General features: G+C 36.1%; 1 long non-coding RNA gene across 1 annotated transcript; it reads right to left on the bottom strand.

The window, feature by feature from the left end:
* Nucleotides 1-17,708: 17,708 nt before the first annotated feature.
* Nucleotides 17,709-18,649, bottom strand: LOC120086841 (uncharacterized). Its single transcript, XR_005484345.2, has 3 exons — nucleotides 18,283-18,649; nucleotides 18,023-18,189; nucleotides 17,709-17,917 (listed from the first exon to the last, which is right to left on the bottom strand). It is a non-coding gene; the product is annotated as an uncharacterized LOC120086841 (long non-coding RNA).
* Nucleotides 18,650-19,556: the final 907 nt, after the last annotated feature.

The raw sequence follows: 19,556 nt of genomic DNA, 5'->3' as shown, positions 1-19,556 counted from the left end.
ATTTGTTGGGGAACAATATATATGTATATATATCACCAAACCTTTTTCTTTCAAATTCTCTATACTTTACTTCTCTCTCCTTTTCAAGCAAAATCACATTCACGTTGCTTGTGGCCATTCCCCTTTTTTTTGTCTCTTGTGTCTCTCTCAATTTAAACAAATAAATTATCCTTTTTTTCTTTTTTTTAATGTGGTCAGCCCCATATATTCTTATTTTCCGTCTGAACTTCCATTTTCCCTTCAATTCGAGCCAGCGCTGCCCCACTAAAAACAAAAGAAGAAGAAGTATAAACATGGTGTTTCTTAAACTACCAGTTGGAAGTCTTAAAATGTTTATTATAAATTTAAATTTTATGATTGAATTTATTTTTCATTTAGGTTATGCTTATTTTCCTATAAACGTGTAATCAATCAATCAATGATTATTTTCCTATAATGTCTTTATCAATATTCTAACTAATGGTTGACCACACTCCTAAATTCATAATTCCATTCCCTAAAAAACAATGATAAGGTATAGTCTATGCTACACCTAATCCTATACTCTTTTTCTGGTTGGATAGTTGCGTGGGCTACCAAAGTATTACTCTTCCCTAAATAGATATTCGATCGGATTATTTTTTATTATCATGTGAGACCTACATTATCCTTTTTAACCTTTCATCATTTACCTTTTCTTCTCTCTAAATCCATACTCATACCTATGTCAGTATCTGTATTGGTAAGACCCTTCTTCTCTCTATTTTATTTTTGTCAATCGTATAACTAAATACTAAGGGTAAGCTGGAATCATCATGGTAGTTAGAATTGTCAATGAAGTTTGTGATATTAATGTTGGAAATAAAACTAAATCATTATAAAATAGTAATGTTCATGTTATAAATCATTTAAATTACTAAGTATTTAAGTTTTAATGTCAAAATTACAACCAGATTAGAAGTATTTAAACACAAAATTAATTAGATAACAAGATAATGTGTAAACATATAATAATAATTTTTATTGTGTCACTGACATGTAAATTTTCTTTTATTTGAATGTTGTATATTTTCTGATTGACTTTAGTTTGGACTGATTGGTTTTTTTTTTTTTAGAATGTTCCTTCTGCTTACCTTTTTGGTATTGATGTTGGTTACCTTATTCGTTCCTTCCTTTGTATTGATGTTGGTTACCTTGTTCGTTCCTTCCTTTTTAGAAGTTGTTATAAAAGGAAATATTAAATAGATTGAAGGTAGGTTTTTTGGTGATAGACATTGCTCTTCTTGTGCGACTGTTGCAAAAAGAATAAGAATGAAGCACTGCTGGATTTACATTGTGTGTATGTGATTCTTGAAAAGAAGCATTGAGTTTAAGGGGAGCCTAAACGTGCAAGATTGAATAAGCTAAAAGCTTCGGACTTAGATGGAGCCTGAGTTGTGAGAAGACCTTGAGATAGGTGACATCAAGTCTAGGGGGAGTCTAAACAAAATACTTACTAAGGTTTACTGTATTACATGATAGTAGTTATATCATATAAATAATCCTTCTTGTAAACCTTTTGAATATTACTATTTTTTTTTCAATTGGGCCTTGAGCCTCTTAGATATAGGTAAAGTTATACTGAACTAAGTTAACATATTGTGTGTTATTTCTCTCTTTGCTTATCTCTGTGTTGGTCTAACGTCATTATGTCCATCAAGGTTCCTTTTATTTTGACTGCTTGTACATTGTTTCAATTAGTATTTAGAGTGGGTTTTGCCGTTATACTATCGTTGTTTGTTTGCAATAGAACCAATCAGAAAAGGTGGATCCAGTACCAGACCTCCAGTGCTTGATAAGACTAATTACTCATACTGGAAAACTAGAATGACCGCGTTTAATTTTAAAATAATTGACAGTAAGACCTAGAAAGCTGTTGTGAATGGATGGACTCATCCTTAAGTCACTGATGAGTATAGAAAAGTCTCTTACGAACAAGGGAAGGACTGGACTGAAGTAGAGGATGAGGCCTCCCTAGTTAATTCTCGCGCACGAAATAAGAGACAAGAAAGGTAAAGGGCTAGCGTTGCAATCATCTATGAATGAAAATCAGGCTCTAAATAAAGGGAAAGACAGTGAAGAGAATCAGGCTCTAAACAAAGGGAAAGACGGTGAAGAGAATCTTGCTGACACTCTTTATTTGTTAACAAAACAATTTAGCAAAGTTTTAAAGCATCTGAACAAGCGTCCTGGACAATACAACCCTCCTTATGTCAGAGACAATGGTAATAACATCAATCATAGTATGCATAAGAGTTATAACCTTTTGGTGGTAAAAGGGACATTGAATGTGGATTTAATAGTAATCAAAGTGGCAGGGATGGAAACTTCAAATGTAGAGAATGTGAAGGATTTAATTAATTAGCCCAATTAACTATTTTACCTATAAAATTGGGATATTAACCAAATTAATAGTATAAAATGAGGGGAGTTAACATGTAAAATATAGTTCTTTTCAAGACCTATCAAAATACCCCCAACTTAACTCTTGGTCATGATGAGGAAAACAAAAAAAAAAAAAAAAAAAAAGACAAACATTTAGTCAAAATGTGAATCACTTAATTGTTTATTCATTCGCTTGTTCATTTAAATTGGTTATATTCTAATTTGACATACACAAATATTTCATTCTTAATTCTTTTCTCAAAAATCAAGGAAGTATTGATACAATACAAACATTTATAAGTTTAAAATTTACTAACAATCAATTGAGACTTAATGAAAGAAAAGATTGCAAGGTTTTTAGTTTATTTAAGAGTCTAAGGCTAGTGGAAAAGTTCTATCTAACTCTCAATTCTTCTTCGGCTTATATTGACTCGGTTATGGGTCTAGGGTATACCTAAACTTGCAAAAAAGAGATGCAATTCTAAGACAATGGTGCCTTTATAAACTCACACACACAAATCTTAATTGACATTTCTTTTATCTAGAAGAATAGCTTTCACCCTCACACCGCCGGGAACCTATTGCTCTTTTCTCGCGGGGCTTAACTAGACAAGATGGGGGTAGCTCTTTTCATCTATATCCATGCACACACACGTTAGTCAAAGTTATGCTATTTTGTTTTTATGCTAGCAACTTTTTTTTTTTAGAAGGCCCTATTTTATCTTCTTTGTCTAGACTTGCTACTCTAACAAGATGGTTGTTCTTAGACCAAAAGTTGTCCTATTGGGGTATAAAAAAAAAAAAAAAAAGTAGAAATGACATTTCTAAAAGTCTAATATTCTAAATAAACATAAAGACAAAGCATTCGAGTCTTTATGAAATTAAAAGGAAAAGAAATTTTCTTTTGAAAAAATTGTTTCAAATTTTTGTTAGAAAATTTTAAATGTCTAAAATTTGCTTTTATCTTTGCTAAAAAGAGTGCGTCATCAAAATTTCATTGATAAGAAAGAAATGATTGCGGAGAAATCTAATGAGAACATAAAATAAAATCAATGTGATTCTTTTATTTTGTGTTTCATGCATTCATTCAATCATGCATTCATTCATTTATAGCAAAATAATCTTTTGGAACATTAAAAAGAAATCATGGAGTATTCACAAAGATATGAAAAATCACTCTTGATATGGAAGATATATTTCATTAACAACTAAAAAAATTTCAATTTCAGAACATCAAAGCAATTATCAAGATATTAGAGCCCCAAATCTAATCAAGATATCAAAATATCAAAATGATAAAATCTAAATCTAACCCGAGCTCAGATACTCAAGTGTTCCAAACATGCATTTATATATCATTATAGAGAAAAAATGTTAGTAAGGCTCAATTTTCTATGAAAATATTGAAAATATAAAAAACATGCAAGCAACATTTTCCATCCCCAATTTTTTCCTTTGCTTGAGAGAAGTCCTTTTTTTTTTTGAGCTTTCCTTTTTCTTGAGTTTACCTATAAAGAAAAAGAAAAATAAATTATTCTTTCATTTATTAACAAAATATGTTAAGGAATAAAAAAAAAAATAACAGAGTATAAGAAAAAGAAAAGAAAAAAAATGAAAATGAAAAGAAAGAGAAAATTTTTCTTGTTTTTGCAAATTTTTAGCATTGCTTGTTCGACATTGGTGAAGAGGGGGATCACATGTACGAGGGATTAGTCAAATGCAAGTCCAATTGAATTTGGTTTACATGCCCTTCGTTGTAGATTTTTAAGCCTATGACCGTTCATCTTGAAATTTTTTTCTTGTTTAAATACTTTTAATTTCAACTACACAATGAGAGAAAACATTAGTAATTTCAAAAAAACCTAACCACTTGAACTTAAGTTTTTTAGACATCAATTGAAATCTAGAATTTTAAAGCAATACTTTTTGTCCAATTTTGAAGTCTTTTCTTATCAAATTTTTATCATGAATGGACATGGTTTTCTCTTTATACATCTTGGAGTTTTCATAAGCATCACGTCTTAGTTCTCCCATTTTTGTAATTCTAGAAGTCTTTCCTCTCTGGCTTGGGTTAAATTCAAATTACATTATTTTATCGCCCAATATGTCATATGTTCAACCTCAACGGGAAGATGGCACACCTTGCCATATACAATTATGTATTTTTCCAATAGGTGTATTAAAGGCGGTTCTATAAGCCCGTGCATCATTAAGTCCGGAGCTTCCATCTTTCCTTTTCAAGTTGACCGTCTTTCCTAGAATGCTCTTCACTTCTCTATTGAAAATTTTCGCTTCGCCATTTGTTTGAGGATGATACGGGATTGCAACTTGGTGGTGTACTACATATTTCCTCAATAATGCTTCTATGATTATATTCCAAAAGTGTGTTCCTTGATCGCTTATAATGGCCCTAGGAATTCCAAATCTACAAAAAATATTATTTTTGGGAAATCCTGAAACAATAGACTAAGCATTAGTAGTGGGAATTGCTTCAACCAACTTTGAAACATAATCTATTGTAAGAAAAATGTACAGATAACCAAACGAAGAAGGGAATGGGCTATGAAATCTAAGCTTAAAACATCAAATATCTCACATACAAGAAAGGAGTTAAGTGGCATTTCGTTTCTTTTTGACAAAGATCCAGATTTTTTACACTTATTACAAGGCTTGCAAAATGCATACGAGTGAACAAAGAATTCTAAAGTAGTCTTGAGTCTAAAATTTCTCTTGCAATTCGTTTAGAACTAAAATGATCTCTACATGCATGCTTGTGAAAAAAAGACAAAACAGACTCAAACTCTTCATCAAGGACACAACTTCTAATTATTTGACTTGAACAAAATTTCCGTAAAATAGGAGGGGGATGGTGATGATATGAAGAAATGCATGTCATCTTAGGCCTTTTACTTAGAATTATGAAGGTTGTTAGGCAGAATATGCATTGATCATGATAGGAATTCACGAGAATATGAGCTTGCATAGATCAGCATGTCGAATCTCAGCTAACCCCTTATTTTGTGTTAATTATGCATTCAATGTTCTATCTTTGTAGCTAATGCAGGAAATGAACGCAAACACAGAAACTGGACCACCGTATAGACGACCGCATGCGGAGAAACTCTCCAACGCAAGGCAAACGCATTAGATCAACGCATGGATGTTGCGGTAATCAGCCATATGCGTCCATCACATGGGAATTACGCTCGTCAGGTGATTGTGGTCATCATGTAGAGTTGCGGTATTAAGCAAATGCGGCCATTAAATGACTGCGGCTACGCGACAATGCATTCTAAAGGGATCGACGCAAGGTAGGTGGAATAAACGCATCAATGCATCTACCTCGAGAAAATCCACAGCTGATGTTGACATTTCACCTACCGCGCCGTTAGTAGTAGAGGTTCAGAAAAGGACTGGCGCACCAAATGTTAGATTTAGAGCAATCTAATTAATTTTGTTGGGGATCCAAGCTCTATAAATAGAATTCGATGAGCATAACTTCAAAACATCCGGAGATTATCCCTCAACTGGGGATTTTCCCCGCAATCTAGATAAATGCATGAGAAGAGGGCTGAGAGTTCTTCACCTCTTTCATCTATTCCGAGTGACGACCGAAGCCTTCGACTGGAGTTAGATCTCGAGAGAGTCAGCTCCTCCGCCCATCCATGGCACCACCAGCAGCCTTGACACACATCTGCTGGAAGCAAGTCTTTGCTTCTAGCCAGTCCTTTTCTTTTCCATTCTTTCTTATATTGTATTGTATGACATTTTGGAATTAAGAAATTAATACAATCTATTTTCAATGCATTTCTTTGTTCCTTTGACTCCATCTTCATCTTCTTGCTTAGCATCTACTTTCATTGCAACACTTAGTGAGATTGCTTGGGTATTGCATACTTGGTCATGTGGATTAGGGATATGAAGCATGGAGCAAACCATCGAGAAGTGTGTGTTGCGTGAGTATATGAGAAAACTTATTTGCTTAGTGTGAAGCTACTGCAACGCCTGTCTATGGGCTAACGCATCGCTTGTCCATGAGTGAAGTCAGTAACAATCAACTATCTGAGAGAGTAAGTGGTTGGTCACATTAAGCAATGTATACGTTGTTCACTAGGGATAGTAGCAATCTTGTGTCAACTGTTGACAATTTATTTGATCTAATGCTACAAGCTCATGTCCCCGTTACCAGTTCCCCGGTAACGGCGCCAAAAACTTGTTGCGGTTTACAATGCATCTATGCTATGCACATATACTGATATGCTACACAATGCATATATGAATGGAATTTTATGCGATACTACTTAGATATGTGTTATTAATAGATGTTCTTGTAGTATGCTATGCGTTGTCACAAGTTTTCTTACGATGAAACCAAGTGTAATTCCATCGCAAGTTTCTCGGTGTGATCCGAGGTCGAACACGGGGAAATTCGGTATCGATTTAATGTGATGTTTTCATGCTATTATGCGACCGGTTTCTCAATTCTTTGAAAAGTGTTTATATGTTACAAAATCTGTGAAATTGCGATAAAGTAAAGTAAAGCAATGAAATAAATACAATAAACCTAAACTAGATGTATTTGATACAGGCGTAATGTACAAGATGCTAAAGAGTGGGCTAGCTGTGAAGTCTGTACAAGGACAGGGGTTGCGATGGCAAGGCTTAAGGTGTGAAAAGAAAAGACAGATAAGCTTACAAATCATTGCAAGGTCTTAAGGAAAATAAAGAGACGAATACTATTCTGTTCTTCTCATGGCGTACTCCTCTCAGTGATCGACCACGCTTCCCACATGTCTGTATAGAAACTAGAGCTAAACGTAATGAACGCAAGGTTGCTTCCATGTCTTGAAGTACTACTTGCTTTAGTTAACGCACTCTCTTGACCTTCTCTCGATAGATCAGAATGACATTTTCACTTCTACTCTCACAGGTGAAGATGCCGTCCAACATACTTTAGCTAAGTGTATTTATTAACTTTACTTTACATTAAGTCTTGGGATGCTTATAATGCTTATTGAAAGATAGAGAAAACATGATGGAGACAACATATATGAGGAAAGCAGTGATAGACAGAATACGACATATGGTCATAATCAAAACAACTATTATTTCTAGCAATTTTTCGATACATGATGAATGAATACAAAGATGACAAAGATATCGAATACAAAGAAGGGGTAGATAGAGACGGTCAGTGCCAATGTCTTGGTCATTGATCAGTGGAAATCCGCTTGCCGCTTATGGTTGACAATGTAGGAAAAGCTCCCCTCTCGGGCTGACCTTTCAATAGCAGAGTCCTTGAACAAAGCTTCGCTTGCGGATGATGGATTGAGGCTCAGAGATTGCACCTTTCGGCCTTATCTCGTCTTTTTCTTCCTGGATGAATCGTTATGCACTTAACTAAGCTTTCTTCTCTCTTTAGAATTTTGTAGCACTTTACCCAGCACCAAATAGCATATGACTGGATAAAATCCAGTTCAATGGAATCCCCCGTCACTGAAATTCCCTTCACTGGAATTTTGCCCAATACCTTTCACTGAATTTCATTGGGGTATTTATAGGTGAACATCTTTGATTTTGGCCAAGTGGACCCACTTTTTGTTATGGAAATTTCAGAGATGGAGGGATTTTATTCCTTTCTGTTTTGCAATCAATTCGTCAATTGTGCATGGTCGTTAGCCGTACACGCGTCGTGATCTCCTTCACTTGCGTTGCTCACTTGCATCACTCTATCATTGGTCTGGATGTGGCGTTGGTTTTTTTATAACCGCATGCGGTCGTCAGGAAAAATAGGACCGATGGCCCGCCCTTTCACAACTTGTTTTATGCGTTTACACACATCAGGGTGCACAGGTGATAAGGATGCGTTGATAGAATTTGGTTGAGCCTTGGTCGCAAATGGTTACTTTGATTTTCCTGCAAAACAGAGCAAATATTCGCCATTTTCTCCATCTTTTTGGCATTAGTGGGTTTCCTTACAATCATTTGGAATTATTAGCGAACTAAGCTAATTTCTATACAATTGGCGCATAATCCTCTACTTTAGCCGCAAATATCTAGATAAAATGGCATAAATAACTTGTATTTCTGCAAGTTATCATCAACCAAGTTCATGCGTCTGTCTTGTCTTATGTTGTGCCCAACACCCCTTTAGAGCTACTCGAGAGAGAGTCTAAAGAAAGAACTAATGACTCGAAAGAGCTAGATTAGAATCTAGACTCGAGAAAGCGAGATTAGATTGGCATAAGCAAGAGATAGGGACTTAGAGATAAGCTCTGTTTGTCAACACTTCATTGCATGCATCCTAGAAATAAGATACGGTTGAGTGCGGTCACCGCAGCGTTGTGTGCATTATGCATCATCGCATAGGAAAAGAGTAGAGACTTAGGAATAAGCTCTATGGACACTTTGTACTCAACACACGCATCCTAGGTTTAGGAGCATTGCATTGTCATTGGAAAATGATTGATCTGCATGAGTGTTGCATGAACGCATTGGCTTGTGTTGACTAAGGTTACCTTTGCTGTCACTCTTAACTATTGCAATGAAATCATCTCTGCATTTTATCTGTTTACCTACATATTTATTTCATGTCAAGGTTTGTTGCATCTCTACCTCTCATGCATGTTCTCATTGTGTTGTCTGTTAGATAGGAGTAGGAGTAGGATTAACTTAGCAATATCCCCTCCATTCTTTTATTCAACTGCCGCATGCACATCACCGCAATCATATAGCTACAAGTCCCTGAGTTCAACCTCAGATTACCCGAGAAACTTGCGTCCATGTTATACTTGGCGTGAACGCAAGAAAACTTGTGGCAAGACGCATGGTCATCGCATACATTTATTAACGCATATTCATTCCAATGCATGACCATCGACGCATGACTATCAACGTATATCTTAAAAACATACATCACACACCGTGTCCACGGGAAGTTGGTAGTTGAGTAAAATTGACCTCCGATTTCCCTCATTAGTTAAAACACCGCAAGGTGTGTGACTTGCGATGATGGGCACGCGATGGAAGATTGCCTACAAAATCCACAATCTGTTTACTTTGTAAAAAATAATCCCTTTTCGAATACCTACAACCCTGGGTGGAGAAACCATCCCAATTTTGCTGGGAAGAATCAGCAACAAAATTTCCAACTTGTGGCGTAGAAAGAAGGGCCACCAGGATTCTTCCCACGCAATAACGGTCAAACGAGCAATCAAGCAAGTAGCTCACAACCACCGAATTCTCTTCCTTGGAAAGCCTATTGAAGAAATACATAGAGAAAAATAAAATTGTGCTTCAAAGTTAGGCTACGTCCATCAGCAATCTAAAATTACAGATGGGCCAGATTGCGAGTGAGCTGAAGAGTAGACCACAAGGGGCTCTGCTGAGTTCAACAGAACTCCCACGCAACCCGGAGGGATCAGGTAAAGAGCAATGTCAAGTTGTGACATTTTGAAGTGGGAAGATTGTGGAAGGAGAAAAGAAAGAGCTTAGTCGGATAACTCCCATTGCGGTGAAGTTGCGGTGACACAAGAAGAAGAAAGAGAAAAAGAAGCAGTAGAACTAGAGGTTGCGTCGACCTCAAAGCCAACTAAGACGGGAACTGTGAAAGTGCAGTTACCCCCTTTCCCGCAGAGACTAAGGAAGAAAAAGAACAAAGAGGTACAATACCAACGCTTCCTATCTATGTTAAAGCAATTACATATTAACATTCCTTTCAGTGAAGCGATTGAGGAAATGCCTACCTACGCCAAGTTTCGGAAGAATATGGTAACTAAGAAGAGGGGAGCTGGTAAGTTTGCCATGATGGCGCTAACTCAGAGTTCAAAATCAATCATTCCACCAAAGATGAGCGATCCTGGGAGCTTTACTATTCCTTGCTCCATAGGAGGACTGTACATTGGGCAAGCTCTGTGTGACCTGGGAGCCAGCATAAATTTGATGCATCTGTCAATCTTTAGACAGCTGAATGTGAGGCAACTTGTGCCCACAACTATGACTCTCCAACTGGCCAATAGATCTCTGGTGCATCTAGAGGGAAAGGTGAAGGACATGCTGATAACCATCGACAAATTTATCCTACCAGCCGATTTCATCATTTTAGACTACGAGGCCGACAAGGATGTGTCCATCATTCTAGGGCGACCTTTTTTATCAATGGGTCGTGCTCAGATTGATGTATATAAAGGAGAGAACACTTTGAGCATCAATGGACAAAAGCTCGAGTTTAACATAATTCATGCCATGAAATTTTCGGATGAAGAAGACCTGCATGACTCAGATGATGACCAAAATGTGATTGAAGAAGAAAAGTTTGATTAAGAGAATGAAGAAGAGGATTCCAGTGCATCTAATGCTGCCTATAATGCAATCATAGAAAAAAAAAAAGCAAGGAAGAGGAGATGATCGCAAAGCAAGAAGAAGAGCCAACAGAAAAGAAGAAAAAAAAACAACGCAACCATCCTTAGTAGAACCGTCTAACTGGAAATGACTTTTACTCCTTTATGGATGGTTATGTCGGGTACACAAGACCATATTCACCTGACCATATGGGACCTTTGCTTTTCGCCGCATGCCATTTGGCCTTTGCAATACACCAAACACGTTCCGAAGGTGCATGATGGCCATCTTTTCAGATTATCTCGACTACTCTATTGAAATCTTTATGGACGATTTCTTTGTTTATGGGAACACTTATAAAGTCTGTCTAGCCAACGTGGAGAAGATACTGAAAAGATGCAAAGAGACGAATCTGGTGCTTAATTGGGAAAAATGTCATTTCATGGTGAAGGAGGGCATAGTGTTGGAACACAATATTTCCTGGGATGGATTGGAGGTGGACAAAGCAAAAATTTACGCAATTGAAAAACTTCCACCTCCAACAAGCATGAAGGCTGTATGAAGCTTGTTGGGGCACGGTGGATTCTACAGACGTTGTTGAAGATTTTTCGAAAATAGCACGACCATTGAGTGCGTTGTTAGAGGCTGACAGAAAATTTGATTTTGATAACAACTATCTCAACGCATTTCGAGTTTTGGAAAATGCGCTGATTACCGCACTCGTATTGATTGCGCCAGACTGGACGCTTTCTTTTGAAATTATGTGTGATGCAAGCGGGTATGCGGTGGGAGCAGCTTTAGCACAAAAGAGAAAAACAATCTTGCATCCCATTGCATATGCGAGTAAAACATTAAATCCTACTCAGACAAATTATACCACTACAGAGAAAGAACTTCTAATGGTAATTTTTGCGTTGGAAAAGTTCCAAGCATATCTGCTGGGGACAAAGGTACTCATCCATACTGATCATTCGACAATAAAGTACTTGATGACAAAGAAGAACGCAAAGCCGAGGCTAATCAGGTGGGTTATCCTCCTTCAAGAATTTGATATAGAAATAATTAGCTGGAAGGGGACAGAGAACCAAGTTGCGGATCACTTGTCTAGACTAGAAAATCCTGAGGTTGACCACAATGAGTCTGAGGTGACTGCGGTGTTTCTGGATGAGTAGCTATTCCATATTGAAGAATTACCCTGGTATGCAGACATAGTCAATTATCTGGTTTGCGAGCAATTTCCTGAAGATTACACCTACCATCAACAGAAGAAGCTCAAACATGAATGTAGACATTATTATTGGGATCAGCCAAATTTGTACAAAAGAGGGGCAGACCAGATTTTTTGATTATGCGTACTAAATGCTGCTCAACAATGCATATTATTGCAATGTCACGACTCACCATATGGTGGGCACTTTCGAGGGCAGTGCACCGTAGCTAAAGTTTTACAGAGCGGATTCTTTTGGCTTACATTGTTCAAGGATGCAGCTGACTACACAATGAATTGTGATCGGTCCAACGCACATGTAACATTTCATGGAAATATGCAATGCCAATGAACACCATCTTGGAGCTTGAATTGTTCGACGTATGCAGGATTGATTTCATAGGACCATTCCCTCATTCGAATGGTAAGCATTATATTTTATTAGCCGTCGATTATATATCCAAGTCGGTAGAGGCAATAGCATGCGCCACAAGTGATGTGGCAGTAGTCTCCTAGTTCCTGAAGAAACATATTTTCACTCATTTTGGCACTCCTCGTGCCATCATAAGTGATGAAGGGTCTCACTTTGTCAACCGTAATATCAAGAAGCTGCTGTGCAAATACAACATTCTCCACAAAGTGGCCATCGCATACCATCCACAAACAAATGGTTAGGCTGAAGTGTCGAATTGAGAAATTAAGTTGATACTTTAGAAGGTAGTAAGGCCTTCGCGAACAGATTGGGCAACAAAGCTTGACGATGCACTATGGGCATACCGGACTACATTTAAAACACCCATAGATATGTCCCCATATGCGTTTGTATTTGGTAAGACGTGTAATTTGCCTTTGGAGCTGAAATATAAGCACTGTGGGCGGTAAAGAAGCTGAACTTTTATTTGAAGAATGTAGGAGAAGCGCGAAAAATGCAACTGGTCGAGCTAGAAGAATGGAGGATTAACGCATATGAAAATGCGAAGATTTATAAAGAGTACACCAAGCGCTGGCATGACAAAGCATATGCGGTAAAAATCTCCAAGTCGGGCAAAAGGTCGTACTCTTCAACTCAGTCTGCGGCTCTTCCCGGGAAAATTAAAATCATGCTAGTCCAGACTCTTCATCATTAAAGAAATATTCCAACATGGTGCGATGGAGCTGATCACTGAGGATGGAAGCCGTACATTTAAGGTTAATGGACAGTGAGTTAAGGCATATTGCAGAGGTGATTTCCAGCCCGAAAAGACCTCCGTGAAGCTAAAAAACCCGGAATACCCTTTGTTTGATTCTTGAACTCTCATTCCTTCGTCACTTTAATCATTAGTTATCTATCTACATTTTACTCTTTATTACTTCCAAAAAAAAAAAAAAAAACTGTCTTTTTGTTTAAAATCATTTGACACTCTCACTGTTTGTTTACAACGATTAAGGCATAGGATTGTGAAGATGTTACATGAAGCAACTGATTATCTCACTCCATCACCACAATCCAAAGAAGATAGATCGCCACAAAGATGGATGCGTCAATACACAATGCGGGTGACAGCGTAAATTTAGGGGTGTATTCTTCCTTAACTCTATTTCAAATTTTGTGCTATCACATAGCATGTTGGTTTTAAAAGTTTTATCATCGCATTCTCTTTGATTACCAGAATCATTTGACATAGATAAATTTAGTAAGTTATCGCATTCTGTTTCTTTGCCAAGTATGATTTCAATGTTGAAAAACATGCTTCTATTTCTTTCGTATACACTAGAGTCAACTTAATCTTAAGATAGTCACCTCATGAAACATTTCTAGAAGTTAGGGGTTTGCTAGTTTTCTTTCAAACTCTCTTTACAAAGATTTCTAAGAACCTCGCGTGACTTCTTTCAATCTTTTGGCAATGGAGACATTGCCGTATTTTTAATTTGGGGGTGGGGTATTTATTTTCGACCTTGCTATTTTGAAAAAGAATATATATATAAAAATAAAAAAAAATTGAGAATAACAACTCCACTGTCAATGCAATGGGAAATCCACGTTGATAAGAGTTAAGTTGTGAAAGGAACTTACCTGTAGTTGGATGTTCGCATGACACACGTGGGGGAAAACCAAAACGAAAATAGTCACCAGGATCAACGCATAAATAAATGACCGCAACTCCATTGCCAAGTAGGTATGAATTTAGTCTGAGAAATAGTGCATTGCTCGTAGTTGGATGTCCGCATGACACCCGTGGAGGCAAGCCAAAACGAAGGTAAGACACTTGGATCAGTACAAGGTTAGAAACAAATAATAATAACGTCAAGAAATATGCAAGGATAAAATCATTTGACACCCCGGTGGAAAATTTTCTTTTTGAAATAAATCATGCGATGTTCCGAAAGGTAGTAAAGTCTTATTGAAGGTTAAGCTTGCGGTCCTTAGGTCTTAGAAATATTTTGAGAGGAGGCTTGAACAAGACTTAAGAAAACTTTGGTATATAGGATTTGGACGAAGTATCCTTGAGAAATCTAGGAAAAGAACATTGCGGTTGACTCACTAAAGGAATCTTTAACTTATGCTTGAGGAGAAGCATTGTTTAAATTTGGGGGTGTGATAACGGGCAGAAATGCACGTTATCATAGTGTTAAGTTCTTAAACAATGTTAGCTTACATTGATAAAATATGTTAAATTGCATCCATTAAGCATCAATTTCATAATATTGTGATCACATGCGTTCATCGCATTAGAACAATTGATTTGTATATTTTTATGCATAATATGAGTTGACGCAAGGCAAGAATTGCGATCATACGAAATCAGTGGTCGGGCGCAACTTCACCACAAGGCTTTGCGGTGATCGTGTTTGCAAATATTCACATGAGAAAGATTGTTGCAACTTGGTCAGTGCAACATGGTAGGTGCATCTGGGTGAAAGGCTAATTAATCGCGATGGAACAAAAATCTAATGACAGTCGAATCCGAATTAAGTTGACAATCGATAACGATCACAAGTACATTCAGCTTTTCGATGACAAATATTTGACGTATCAGTCAGGAATTAAATCCGTCCCATCTGTACAATCATGAGAGAGAAGTCGTTGTTCACCTTAGATGCTCTATAAATACCAGAGGCATCCTTTAGAAAAGGGGTCAACCATTCATTAGTTCGAAGTTTCATACGCCATTGTTCATAGTTTTCTTTCGTTTTAAGACGGATGCGAGAGAGAAGGTTGTGCTGATAGATCATTTCAATAAGCTTGGGAGAGCGCCGGAAGCTTCAAGGACAGAGAGGAGGCTGATGCCTGCGGAAGCAGGAACACCTTTAGAACCGAATAGAGATTACACTGTAAAAGCCTCGGTCAACAAGGAATTGCTACCAGGCTCTCTACCTTTAACTTCCATTGTTATTTTGTACTCCGCTCATTTATTGAAATTGAATCTACTTCTCTATATCTGTTCACTCTCTATTATTTACGCATGAGTAGCTAAATTAGTTGAATGGGTTGAGAAGCATTTAACTAGCACAACTAGGGAATCTTCATTCTATGCGATTATCTTGTAGTATGTATGCTTCATTCGTCCATTAGAGATACTCGGGAGGGTAGTCTAAGGATAGGATCTAGGCTTGGGAAGGTCAGGTTAGAATCTAGGCTCCGGAGAGTCAGATTAGAACGCATAATCAAGAGATAGGAGCTCAGGAATAAGCACTATTTATTATCAACGCATCGCATGCATCCTAGAGATAGGATATGATTGTATGCGGTTACCTTGCTTTATGAATTTTGCATCATTGTATAGGACAAGAGTAGAGACTTAGGGATAAGCTCTATGGACACTTTTGCATTCAACACATGCGTCCTAGACTTAGGAGCATCGCATTTGCATTGGAAAATAACTTGCCGTGCATGGTTGTAGCATGATCGCATAGTCTGACGCATTCCCAAGTAATGTTAGCTAAAGATCTTCTCAACCCGTTCATCGCATACTCAGTGAATCTATTACACAACTGACTTTTCTCAAATCCGTCGCATTTGTTATTTTTCATTAACGCAATCAACAACAAACCAATAATTAATTGAGTTACTGGTTACCACAAAGTTTTCATAAAAATTACCAAGAAACTCAGTGGAATTTACACTTGGATTCTGCTGAGGAAACTTGAGTGCACAATGCAATTTCATCAATGCATATCATCCACATTTCCACTTCATAAAATTAAGCATCAGTTAACATGTAAAATATAGTTATTTTCAAGTCCTATGAATGGGCTACACATTCTGGGTTTGATTATCAAGGAATACAATTTTTAAATTTTTATTTTTTATATTTCATTATTTTTTGTATTAATTTGGCTATTGCTTTTACATTTCTTTCTTTCTTTTATATAATTTTTTTCTTTTACATTTATTTCTTTCTTCTATTTTCTTTATTTTAAACATTTTTATATTTATATGTTTAATTTAATTTTGAATTTTAAATTTTTCAATATCTAAATTTATATATTATTTTCATTTTCAAATTGCAAATTTGAAATATGTATATTTAAATAGTTTTTGAATTTTGAATTTTAAATTTTGCAATATGCATGTTTATATATTATTTTAAATTTAAATGTATTATTTTTACATTAAAAAATGGTTAGAATTTTGTAATATATAATTCTTTTACTAGGACATTCAATTAGGTTCACTTTGATATTTTACAACCACGACATTACATAATAATATAAACATCGAATTTAAGTCGACATCATTTACTACAAATGAATTGAGTGAAAAATAATATTTCAGATCAAATTTTAGCACCATATGAATGATAGAAACAATTTTATGATAGTTATTAAGATTGATTGGGACTTAAGTGTATTTGATCATGTAAATGTTTTATAATTATTTTTTATAATTTAATACATACTATATGTTTTTTTTATTTTACATAATTAAATTATATTTAAACTATAAAAAAGAAAAAACGCTAAGAAAAAATAAAAGAAAGAAATGATCGCCATAGGAATTTATGGTGGTGGTTGGAGTTGGCCATTAGTGGTAATGGTCGTAGGTGGTGATAGTCGCTAGAGTTGACGAGCAGCGATGACCACCAGTGGCCACTGGTGGTTATAGTTGGAGGTGGCCAGAGTTGGGTGGCGGCTATGGTCAGAGATGGTGGCCAGTGCCAGAAAAAAAAAGTAAAGAAAAAATGAGAAATGAGAAGCAAAAAATAGTTATCAAACACATTCTTGTTTTTGTTTCTTTTTTTTTTTTTTTCAAGAAACAAGAAATAGAAATAGTTACCGAATATATTTCTATTTCTAGTTTTTAGAAAATAAGAAACATGGAATAAGGAACAAAAGACAGGAAACAAGAAACGGAAAATAGGAACGTTATTAAACGGGCCCTAAGTTACCCAATCTAGCATAATACAGTAACGAATGTTGAAAACCTATCAAGTAATTTCGAATCACCTTCCTCTAAATAGTACTAGAGAAGATCTTATCTGATAAATCAACTTCTATTCATCTTGGTGCTGGGTTAGAAGCAATTATTATATATTTGCTTTTGCTTAATCATAATTTTAATAAACCAATTAAACATAGAAGTGGGATAAATCTATATTATGTGGGTGAGTATTGACCATCCATGAACCATCCTCCATTTGAAGAAATGTATGATTCGGAGATTACAAGGTCAAGATTTCGGAGATTACAAGGTCAAGAATTGTCAAAACCTGCACCATCTCAAGTAGAATTCCATGTTTGTTTGCACTGTCAATCTTTCAAATAAAAATCACAAACAAAACCCGAAAAAGTCTTAACTAAAAAGATTAATTTTTTCATATTCTTAGCTAAGAGGATGAATTCAATCCCACACATTTAGTAATCATAGAGAATTAACAAAGGTTGGCAAGAATATGATGAACATAAATTTAAGAGCAGAACTTTAGAAGAAAATGATTGAACCTTCACAAGGGTACAGTCTGGAAAGGTATCATATCTATGCAAACTCTGCAACATGGAAAATAAAAGAGAACCCATTTTGTAGAGGAATTTAAACAAAACATGTATAGATGAAGAAATGAAAAAAGATGAAAAGTTGATGTGTTATTTAACCTGGGAGGGTAAATTCTTTCAATGAGTAATTCCAACTTGGGATCCACATAATAAGACTGATACACAGTTTCCATCCCAATCCAACATATCAATAAGAAATGATGTCCATCCCAATTTGCTCTGCAACAAGTTCTACAATCTTCATCCCTTCATTCATCTGTTCTTCCCTGTTTTTCAGTGAATTTTTCGCATTAAATTTCCTCAATTGCCTTTGCAAGTACTTAAATGATGTAACACACCCAAAACACTTAAAAACTTACCAAACACATTGGAGAAGTTCGCAAAACCCTCCAAATTAATATCCACGGCAGCCCTCTGTCATAGCCCTTCTTCATGTTCTTCATCTTCTTCTACATAAAATGCTGAGACAAAATTAGAAAGAGCAGGAGAGAGAGAGAGATTATTGGAGAAAATTTGATGCAAGTCTGAAAAATTGGAAATTCAAAATTTCACAGAGAAGAGGCTTTCTTTCTTCTCATAGGTGCTTCTGAAAATCTCCATGGATTTGAAGAAGATGACATCAAAACACGACGACAATTGGCATGAGTAGAGGTTTGGGGGTGCCTCCCCCGATTTTTCATCTCTTTAAGATATGAAACCCTAAAAAAATAAACAACAATTCACTTGACGTGTATAAAGCATCATGTAAAAACATAAAGAAACAAATCTATAAATTTCCACCAATCTCCATTTTTTTTTCCATTATTCTGGATGTTATTCATCAAATTTACATGCTACTTGACTTTTTTTTTTTTTTTAAAAAAACATTGTTACGGAAAGAATCGAAGACAAGAAAACAAGATAACATGCAGTTGAAACGTTGTCATCTTCTTTCTGTTATATTGTTGTAACCACCAGAGCTTCATCGTTGACCTTGAGCGCCTATGTATAAAAGGAAAATGAATGTGAGAAGAACGTAAGAAAAAAAGGAGAGAGAGCAAGGAATTCATTTTGTAATAACTTTGAAGAAGAAGTAATAAAAGAGACCCTCCCGATTTGCACAATGAATGTAGGGCTTTAGCCGAACCACTTAAACTCTTGTGTTCTTTCTTTCTTACTCTACGATCATTTAGCATTTACTTAAGTATCGTTTATATGATCGCATAGTTTCTATCGCATCGTGTACATGATCATTTAGCTCCGCATCTAATCGTCTATATGATCCTCTAACTCTTCAGTTGTTGCCTATACAATCATTTAGCTTTAATCAACTGTCGTCTACACAATCATCTAGTGCTTCGTTTTATCGTTTACATAATTGAACTATCGTCTAGTTCTTTGGAGCTTCCTCCACACGATTGAGCTCCCATCGGGTAAACAACATAAGAGTTTTCAAGTCGTAAGCATACAGCCTCCCTTAAGTCTTGACCGTTAATTTTGAGTAGTTTGTGACTGTGAACGAGAAGATCATAGTTATCTCGGACAAGTGGTATCAGAGATCAGTGAACAGTTCAAGATAGATCCAAGATTTGAATTCTTACATTCTTCTAATCAGATAAGCCAATCTTGAAAATTATGAATGGCTACTACCCGG

This window comes from Benincasa hispida, chromosome 9, assembly GCF_027475165.1.
Source record: "Benincasa hispida cultivar pf3 chromosome 9, pf3_genome.v1.1, whole genome shotgun sequence".
NCBI classification, from domain to species: Eukaryota; Viridiplantae; Streptophyta; class Magnoliopsida; order Cucurbitales; family Cucurbitaceae; genus Benincasa; species Benincasa hispida.
This window is presented reverse-complemented; position numbering and strand designations above follow the sequence as displayed.